This window comes from Rhamphochromis longiceps, linkage group LG3, assembly GCF_057381845.1.
Source record: "Rhamphochromis longiceps isolate RC_006_pf linkage group LG3, R_longiceps_female_GT1.1, whole genome shotgun sequence".
NCBI lineage: Eukaryota > Metazoa > Chordata > Actinopteri > Cichliformes > Cichlidae > Rhamphochromis > Rhamphochromis longiceps.
In genome coordinates, this window is record NC_140559.1 from 58,261,970 (window position 1) to 58,272,117 (window position 10,148).

At 41.5% G+C, this 10,148-nt stretch overlaps 1 long non-coding RNA gene across 1 annotated transcript; it reads left to right on the forward strand.

Annotated features, from left to right (window-relative positions):
• The first annotated feature begins 592 nt into the window (after nt 1-592).
• Nucleotides 593-2,444, forward strand: LOC146675462 (uncharacterized). The gene is made up of 3 exons (XR_014910667.1): nt 593-1,181; nt 1,445-1,561; nt 1,991-2,444. It is a non-coding gene; the product is annotated as an uncharacterized LOC146675462 (long non-coding RNA).
• The last annotated feature ends 7,704 nt before the right edge of the window (nt 2,445-10,148 follow it).

Here is a 10,148-nt window from a genome sequence, read left to right on the forward strand (position 1 = left end):
GACTCCCATCTTTGCAGGACCTGTACACCTCCAGGACACTGGGGCGTGCAGCTCGGATCTCAGCTGACCCTTCTCACCCTGGACACAGTCTGTTTGACCTGCTCCCCTCAGGCAGGAGGCTCCGGTCCATTCGCACCAGAACCTCTCGCCATAAGAACAGTTTCTTCCCCTCTGCTGTTGAACACATGAACAATAACCGTATTGTTCATGTGTTGGCCATGTTTGGCACTGATCACCACCTGCACTCATGTATATATCATGTATCTATCTACGTAGCACTTTTAATTCTTATCTTATTTTTATTTTCATGTCTATTTAAGCGTAATTTATGACCGTATGTTTGCACTGAAGCACCGCAGCAATTTCCTAATGTTGTAAACCCGCTCAACATTTGACAATAAAACCCTTTCTGATTCTGATTCTGATTCTGATGATAAAAGGCATCGCATTGTGGATGGGGAAGCACGCATATGAACAATATCAATAGATCAAATGAATGTTCAGGCAGCTTGAGAACAGTGAACTCACTGTGATGTTCAAGAATTGAGTGTATTTGTGTACAAGTGCTGGTTAATAGCACTGATGGTACATTTTGTGCTCTGGAGACCAGACACTCTGATGATCATGTGCTGTTGGTTCTTTGTGGTTAAATGAGAAATTGCTCAATCAGAAACCCACAAACACCCGCAGAGAGAGATGAAGTTATTTTAAAATATCTTAGGGCTGCTGTGCATCCTTCAGCATGTCTTTATTGCACACCATCTGTTACTGTGCTCACAGTGCCAGGTGCATGTGCAGGTGCACTATAGCAGCACACAGAAACATGCAGTGGACTCATGTTATCGTAGCTCTAATGAACATCATGTGGATTGCTTTCTTTTTACCTCCGCATCTTGTTCCAGGTAAGAGCTTTGCTTTTGGTGTTTTAAATAGAAAATGTTCATGTAAAATTATTCCTCCTATAATATATCATATTTCAAATATAATGATCGTTTTGAGGTGATGTCTTTTCATCTCCAGTGTTTGTGCAGAGAAGAGAAGAAGCACGAGCATCTCTGATGAGGAAATCCTGCTGAGAGGGTTTTGTATTCAGCCTCCACCTGACATAAACTGGATATCAAGTGTACCAGCAGTCTACATCCCTGATAATAAAACCAACTCCACCAACACAAGCTTAAAAAGTAAGCTTCCTTTCTGCTTTCATCCCTGCTCAAACCAGAATTAAGACTCTACAGAAGAGTGCTCTAGACTCCAGAGCATTCAAGACTCTGGAGATCAACATGTACCAAACCACTAACTACTGACTATTTAGTTCTATAGAAAATGGTGTCACCTTTCCTGGAATATACCATGTGTTGGAGGGCCTATAGTGTTTTTAGACATTTTAGTATATGTTTGAAAGTCCACCCAATTAAACACTGCTGTCTTGTATTTCAACCCTTAGAAGACCTGGATGAGACAACGGCAACTACTTCTCCTGTAGTGGAGCTGAAGGTCCCAGGAGTCACCACACCCTCAGAGACAGTTTCTCACAGCAGCTCTGCAGCTCCTGATGTTAGAGGTACACAACAACTGAATGCTCCTAACCAAGCAGAATATCTTCCTGGTAACAGTGAGTTAGTCCAGCAGAAGGCCTGTGTTGAAGTGGCACCTTCACACATTCTGCTGGAGGGAAATTATATAAAATACCCATTTATGTGTTATATTATGAAGGTTTGTCTACTGAGTTTTTATATAAATAAGTACATATTTATTGTGGTAGAATTTTTAAGTTGGCTTTAACAAATATTTTCCCCATCATAAACGAAGAATGTGAATATAAAATGCAGTTTTTAAAATGATTTATTATCATTAAAACACTAGCCAAAGCTACCTGAATCTTTGTGAATTGTTAAAAACAAGAAAGTTGTTTTTTGGGGTGGTTTTTTTTTTTTTGCATTATTTTCTTTGTATACAGCTAAATAGTTTTGTCCTGTATTTCAACCCTTAGAAGACCTGGATGAGACAACGGCAACTACTTCTCCTGTAGTGAAGCTCCCAAGAGTCAACACACCGTCAGAGAAGGTTTCTCACAGACGCTCTGCACATCCTTGTGATAGAGTGAAACGGCAACTGAACTTTCCTTACCAAAGTTTTCGACATAAGAGATCTAGTAAGGGTGCTGATTTCACGATATGGATGAATAGTTTGTGAATTCTTTTGTACCAGCACTAATCAATTATTGCACATTGCTCAGAATCCTCACATCATTAATATTTTCATTACTTTAGTGCCGGTTCTAAACAAAATAAAAGGTCAGGTTGCATCACCACTGCACCTCTGTCTGATCTGGAAGTGATCAATAAATGAAAAAACTTGTTTGTTTTCATATTCTGATCAGTTTTTCCGTGTTTGGATACTTTGCTTTCATCATATGTTGCACACACTAGAAGGCAGTTGTTTGAAAAAATAAAGTACATATTTATTGAGATAGAATTTTGAAGCTGGCTTTATTCAAAGTTCAGATTTCTGAACTTAAAATTATGTAAATAAAGACATATTTCCATGTTAATTTCCCCAACTTCCCTTTAAAATATAGCACTTTTGTCAGGTTCAGGAATGTTATTTTACTGTCACTGTGTTATCATTTACATACACTGTCATTATTTCATCATTATTTCATTAGTCTGCATCACTTAGTATCAGTTGATCATCAAAATTATCATGTATCATTTATCATTTATTCCAGAGCACGCAGAATAAAACACATTCCAGATAGAATATTCTATTATGCAAGAGCACCAGCATGGCTGTAGCTCCAGGCGGTCCACAGTAAGTCAGATAAGGACACTTGAACCTTTGTTGGCCTGGACCTACAATCTCACAAAACTGCACACTTGTGTACACAATTGTTTATGTTCCAAATACCGATGATGGGAAACATCTGGTGTCAAGCCTGGGAAAGGGTTGTTGTTCTGAGCAGAGGAGTTCTGGGAATTGTTCTGACGTCATAACGGCTATAAAGCTTTCTGTAAAGAGCAGAAAGGCGAAGACCGGCTTCCCACACTGTACAAGCTGTGTGTGTGTAATAAATCACTTTTTGGACACCTTGTATGTAAATGTTTGGCTTTCCCTCGATGCACCAACTAAGAGTCTTATGGTTGAGCTATCATTGGAATTTCATTTGGAATTAAAAATAAATAATTGACTCTTTAATAATAATAATTTTCTGGCCGAGGTCTGTCTGTCTTTTTCTTCTTAACTACCACTGCTTTTACAAATTGCTAATGATTAACTGGTTTCCTGTCCAAACTTCACCTCTACTGTTGCCCACTGTCAGCTGGGACAGACTTCCTGAGCTACTGGCTAGAAGACACCTTAGTTAATGCTACTCTGTCTGCTGGTCTCTGAACTTGTTGAGCTTTATTGAATGCTTGCCTGTTGATGAACTCGCTACTGACAACATATCAAGTAACTCTCACTTTAAGTAAAAAACAACAACAAAAACACCCAAACAAAGAACAACTACTTCCTTCTGTGAGTTCTGTTTTGAGTCTTTATGTAGTTTGTCAGAGATATTAGAGAAGTTATATTAGAGGAAATGGCCCAGCACTCAGTGTTAGACCTATAACTCTTGTACAATAGATGTTTTTTGGAAGGTAAAAGATGCTACTGACCTTTAATTCAGTTCAATTCAATTAAATTTTATTTATATAGCGCCAAATCACAACAAAAGTCGCCTCAAGGTGCTTCATAGATACAGAGAAAAACCCAACAATAATATGACCCCCTATGAGCAAGCACTTTGGCGACAGTGGGAAGGAAAAACTCCCTTTTAACAGGAAGAAACCTCCGGCAGAACCAGGCTCAGGGAGGGGCGGCCATCTGCTGCGACCGGTTGGGGTGAGAGAAGGAAGACAAGATAAAGACATGCTGTGGAAGAGAGACAGAGATTAATAACAGATATGATTCAATGCAGAGAGGTCTGTTAACACATAGTGAGCGAGAAAGGTGACTGGAAAGGAAAAACTCAATGCATCATGGGAATCCCCCAGCAGCCTACGTCTATTGCAGCATAACTAAGGGAGGATTCAGGGTCACCTGGTCCAGCCCTAACTATATGCTTTGGCAAAAAGGAAAGTTTTAAGCCTAATCTTGAAAATAGAGATAGTGTCTGTCTCCTGAATCCAAACTGGAAGCTGGTTCCACAGAAGAGGGGCCTGAAAACTGAAGGCTCTCCCTCCCATTCTACTTTTAAATACTCTAGGAACAACAAGTAGGCCTGCAGAGCGAGAGCGAAGTGCTCTAATAGGGTGATATGGTACTACAAGGTCATTAAGATAAGATGGGGCCTGATTATTTAAGACCTTGTATGTGAGGAGCAGGATTTTGAATTCAATTCTGGATTTAACAGGAAGCCAATGAAGGGAAGCCAAAACAGGAGAAATATGCTCTCTCTTTCTAGTCCCTGTCAGCACTCTTGCTGCAGCATTTTGGATTAGCTGAAGGCTTTTCAGTGAGTTTTTTGGACATCCTGATAATAATGAATTACAGTAGTCCAGCCTGGAAGTAATAAATGCATGAACTAGTTTTTCAGCGTCACTCTGAGACAGGATATTTCTAACTTTAGAGATGTTGCACAAATGGAAGAAAGCAGTCTTACATATTTGTTTAATACGTGCGTTGAAGGACATGTCCTGGTCAAAAATGACTCCAAGGTTCCTCACAGCGTTACTGGAGGCCAAGGTAATGCCATCCAGAGTAAGAATCTGGTTAGATACCATATTTCTAAGATTTTCAGGGCCGAGTACAATAACCTCAGTTTTATCTGAATCAAGAAGCAGAAAGTTAGCGGCCAGCCAAGTCTTTATGTCTTTAAGACATTCCTGCAGTTTAACTAATTGGTGTGTGTTATCTGGCTTCATGGACAGATAGAGCTGGGTGTCATCTGCATAGCAGTGAGGCAGGTGGAGGAGAGACTCGAGGCGGCCGCCGGTCCAGCAGTGTTTCCAACTTAGCGACTTTCTCGTTATACAAGGTTTAAAACTACTTATAAACACACACACACAAAGTAACTCCACCAGAGTGCCTATTTCGGGTCCAAGCCCGGATAAAGGAGCAGGGATGGAATTGTGACATTAAAAAAAATTGCTAAAAGAAATTTAATTTGTAGTTCTAAATAAACTCTAAATGCATTTAGGACGTATTTTACTCACTTTATGTCTCTTCCACAATGTTATTTCTCTCTCCAACAATGTAGGTTACAATTACATTAGCATGACCAATTATACAAATTAGGTGATGACGTCATTTAACCACTTTTAGGACAACTGATAGCGATTTTCCTTACTGAGGAGTTGGCAACACTGGGAGTGTCAGGTGAACTGAACTTCAGGTAGGAAGTTATGACCTGCAGTCTGTCAGGGTCAGAGATATAAACCAAGTTTAGGTGTAGTTTATTTTGGTTGTGCTGACTTTTTACAGTCAGTTAGTTGCTACATAGCTGGGTGGGTGCTTTGATGTTACCACTTTGCGCCAGAAAGAAGAAACCAGCGCAGGTCGTGTTAAACAACAGCAGCACGTTTAAGCTTGATCAGCTGTTGTTAGAATTTATTTAATATTAATTTCTAGTATCAGCTGATGTTTGCTGGAGCCACAGCTGTAAAAGCTGCTGGTCATGATATGGTTTGGTTATCTGGTGAAAGGGAAACATGCAGATGAAACCAGGAGATGTCCTTACTGAATCATCAGAGCTGAACAGGTGATGGAGAAGCAGGTTTACCTTTTAGGTGACATGAATGAGTTGAAGGGAAGTTATGAACCGTTTCTGAGAGACAAATAACACCAGGATCCTTTTTTACGCTGACAGCTGGTAATTGTGCAGGGGCGGGTCTAGCAAAGTTTTGCCAGAGGGGCCATGTAGGGCTAAAAGGGAAAGGGGGGCACAAAGAAATACTTTTCTTTCTTATTCTCATTTAAAATATCTAGCTTTTATTAAATAATTATCTGAATCTCACAACCAAAGTTTTTATCTGACGTAAAATGTACAGAAATCATACATATACCAACAAGTCAGAACATTGTAGAGGCCTAATTGACAGTATTTGGCTCTACATATCTGTGTGAGCAGATTTACTGTCACATGAATGTCCTCAGGTAGCCGTCTGAATGCTGGACACTCGGAGACCTGTGTCTCTGAGTGGGAGACCAGAGATCAGATTAACATGTGTATCCCTGTATTAACAAACATGCCATATTGGCCCAGTTTATTTTTCTTATCATTGTTGTGAGGAGACCATAAACAGCATTTCCATTTTCTGTTGTACAGTTCATTTGCTGTTATGGAGTTTTTATGTTTAAAGTGTCTTTTTTTGTTTCACAATAGCTGATAACTATTTGCTGCTAGGTGACAAAATCTGCGAACAAATATAATTCTATAAGGGAGTTTTATATAGTGTGTAACTGTTAATATAGAACGTAAATAAATGTATTGCTAATGTGATCATATGGCACACTGACTTCTGAGGAAATTTTAGATGGCACTCATCATCAGAAAGGTTGCCTACCCCTGCCTTAAGGAATTGAACCAGCAATATTTTGCTTGTTAGGTAAATGTATTCCAACAAGACAAGATTCCAACAGCACTGGCTGAAATTAAGCCTCAGACCATAATGGAGGCTCCACTGTGTTTCACGGATGTCTGTAGACGCTGCACCTCTCTCCTGACATCCTCCACACTGACATACGAAATGATCTGACCCACTTCTTATGTAATCTGGATTTTTCATCCTTTGAGTTAAGCACATTTCTAATGCTTAAATGATACAGAGTTAGGTGTTAGGTGATTTAACAAACAAGAAAATGCTCAGGCACAAGGACTGGACTGAAGTAAGTGAAAAAGCAGCCAAAGGTAGATTCTGAAAGACCTTCAGAAAGCCTGGAGATCTGTAGGTCAATGTTACGACCCGGCTCGAAATGACAGTAACAAGAGCGGGGTGTCCCGTGACTTCCCACGCCCAAACAGACACAGCCACAGCATCGGACTTTTAACAACAGTTTATTGACAACAATGGCACTCACGGTAGTGGGAGTGTATAATTTCGGAGTGAGCTAAGGCCAACACAACAAACAAAACTCAACCTAGGCTTCGGTTCCCCTCTGACCTGTTTACGGAAAAGAAAGAAATAACACAGTCTGATCTCCCTGGTCTAAAAACACAGGAGAAAAGAAGGCTTCCCAAAATAATCGGCAGCTCACCCCTACTTGCCCCACACTTCACACACATGCCCGACCTTTTAACCAAATAGCTATTGCTACGGCTGCTCCGTCTGGACCTGAGGTAAATACACAGGAAGTCTGCCACACCCCCCGCATGTCCACAGCAGGAACCAGTTACATCAGGCCGTTCCTTAGATCCACCAATCACAGCCGAGCCCCTGCACAGGTGAATTTGCATACACACATTACAGTTTTTTCTGATTGCTTAAGCACATGTTATGTAACTATTGGCTAATTTAGCAAAACTCTACACACAAATAAAACAACCTGTCACCCAATTATCCAAACATTTTAGTTCTCTTGCAAAAGCAAACACAGCTAGATTAACTCTTCACACCTTTGTAAAAATGGTGTTTCCGTATCAAACAGTACACACAAGCCATCATCTACTAAGCACACAATGCGCCAACTGCACACCGATGGTATGAATACAAAACACATCTGGCGTTTGCCTTCCCTGTGCACAAGGTAGGCTATGTCAGTTTGAGCTCATACTTCTGTCATAGATCCATAAGCATGGAGGGATCCAAACTTCAAGTACTGGTGTTTAGTCAAACACATCAAAACAAACACAAGTGTTTATTTCCAAGTATAGGATTATTTGCAATCGCCATAATGACTATATGGAAGACGAGGAGGGGGGAGAGGAAGATGAGGAGGGGGGAGAGGAAGGGTAGGAAGAGTAAGAAACAGAATTGCTGATGACATCAGAGCTACAATAGTGGACCATGTAATCAACCGTGGAATGACCCTGAGGGTAGCTGGCCAACGGGTCCAGCCTAACTCGAGCCGCTACACTGTAGCAAGCACCATAAGGACATCTTGAAATGAGAATCGGTTAGTACAGTCACTTCGCACAAAGATTTGTAGCACTGCCATATGCCAATGAGAAACACACCAATACCACTGATGTAAAAATACTGAAATTGTTACTTTACAGAATTGCTAGATGACCAGATGCTGGGGGCAGAGGAAGCATGTTCACTGCAGACCAAGTAACCCATATAGTCATTATGGCGATTGCAAATAATCCTATACTTGGAAATAAACACTTGTGTTTGTTTTGATGTGTTTGAATAAACACCAGTACTTGAAGTTTGGATCCCTCTATGCTTATGGATCTATGACAGAAGTATGAGCTCAAACTGACATAGCCTACCTTGTGCACAGAGAAAGCAAAAGCCAGATGTGTTTTGTATTCATACCATCAGTGTGCAGTTGGCGCATTGTGTGCTTAGTAGATGATGGCTTGTGTGTACTGTTTGATACGGAAACACCATTTTTACGAAGGTGTGAAGAGTTAATCTAGCTGTGTTTGCTTTTGCAAGAGAACTACAATGTTTTGATTATTGGGTGACAGGTTTTCTTATTTGTGTGAAGAGTTTTGCAAAATTAGCCAATAGTTACAAAAAATGTGCTTAAGCAATCAGAAAAAACTGTAACAATCCTGTAGCTGTCATAACATCTTTGTCCCAGCAGGTGGCAGTGTGACCATGGTTTGGCCAGATGATAGCAGACAGAGGCACATGCTCCTTCTTTTCTGATAGTCTGATCATTTCTTTCCTATTTCAGCATTTTTTTTTAACCAAAACAGAAGCAAAAGGGGGTAATGCCTGATATATTATATAGATTACTTATTTTACATTGGAACCTGAAAGAAATTAATTCTTATCTTCCCCCCTTAATATTTAAATACCCACAGAAGATATAGTTGGGTTGTAAACTTATGGACATAAGGTCATTCAAGCCATTCAGTTTCTCGCAGCAGCTCTGCAGCTCGTGATGTTACAGTGACACAACAACCAAACACTCCTTACTGAGGAGATCAACATATGAGATATCCTTCTGGTAATGCTGGTTTCACTATTTATATCTAAAAACATAGATATCTATTATCTGTATCTATTATTACAGGATATACTGTACAATATAAAGCACCTTGAGGTAACTTTTGTTGTGATTTGGTGCTATATAAATAAATTTGAATTGAATTGAAGAGATTCTGGCAAACCGTCAGACGTCTCAGGAGGGGAAAGCGGTGCTCTACCTGCACTGTGTATAGTGCTGGCGGAGCGCTGCTGACGTCGACTGAGAAAATTGTCAGGCGGTGGAAGGAATACTTCGAGGACCTCCTTAATCCCACTGACACGTCTTCCGAGGAGGAAGCAGAGTCTGGGGATGAGGGGAATGACCCGCCAATTTCCGGGGGCGAGGTCACTGAGGCAGTTAAACAACTCCTTGGTGGCAGAGCCCCTGGTGTTGATGAGGTCCGCCCCGAGTTCCTGAAGGCTCTGGACGTTGTAGGGCTGTCCTGGTTGACACGCCTCTGCAATGTTGCGTGGAGATCAGGGGCAGTACCTGTGGACTGGCAGACCGGGGTGGTGGTCCCCATCTTTAAGAAAGGGGACCGGAGGGTGTGTTCCAACTACAGGGGGATCACACTCCTCAGCCTCCCTGGGAAAGTCTATGCCAGGGTGCTGGAAAGGAGAGTTCGTCCGTTAGTCGAACCTCGGATACAGGAGGAACAATGCGGTTTTCGTCCTGGTCGCGGAACACTGGACCAGCTCTTTATCCTCTCGAGGATACTTGAGGGTGCATGGGAGTTTGCCCAACCAGTCTACATGTGTTTTGTGGACTTGGAGAAGGCATTCGACCGTGTCCCTCGGGGTGTCCTGTGGGAGGTGTTGCGGGAATATGGGGTGTCTGGCCCATTGCTACGGGCCATTCGATCCCTATACAACCGTTGCAAGAGCTTGGTTCGCATTGCCGGCAATAAGTCGGACTCGTTCCCGGTGGGTGATGGGCTTCGCCAGGGCTGTTCATAATTTTTATGGACAGGATTTCTAGGCGCAGCCAAGTGGCGGAGGGCTTTCGCTTTGGTGGCCTCAGAA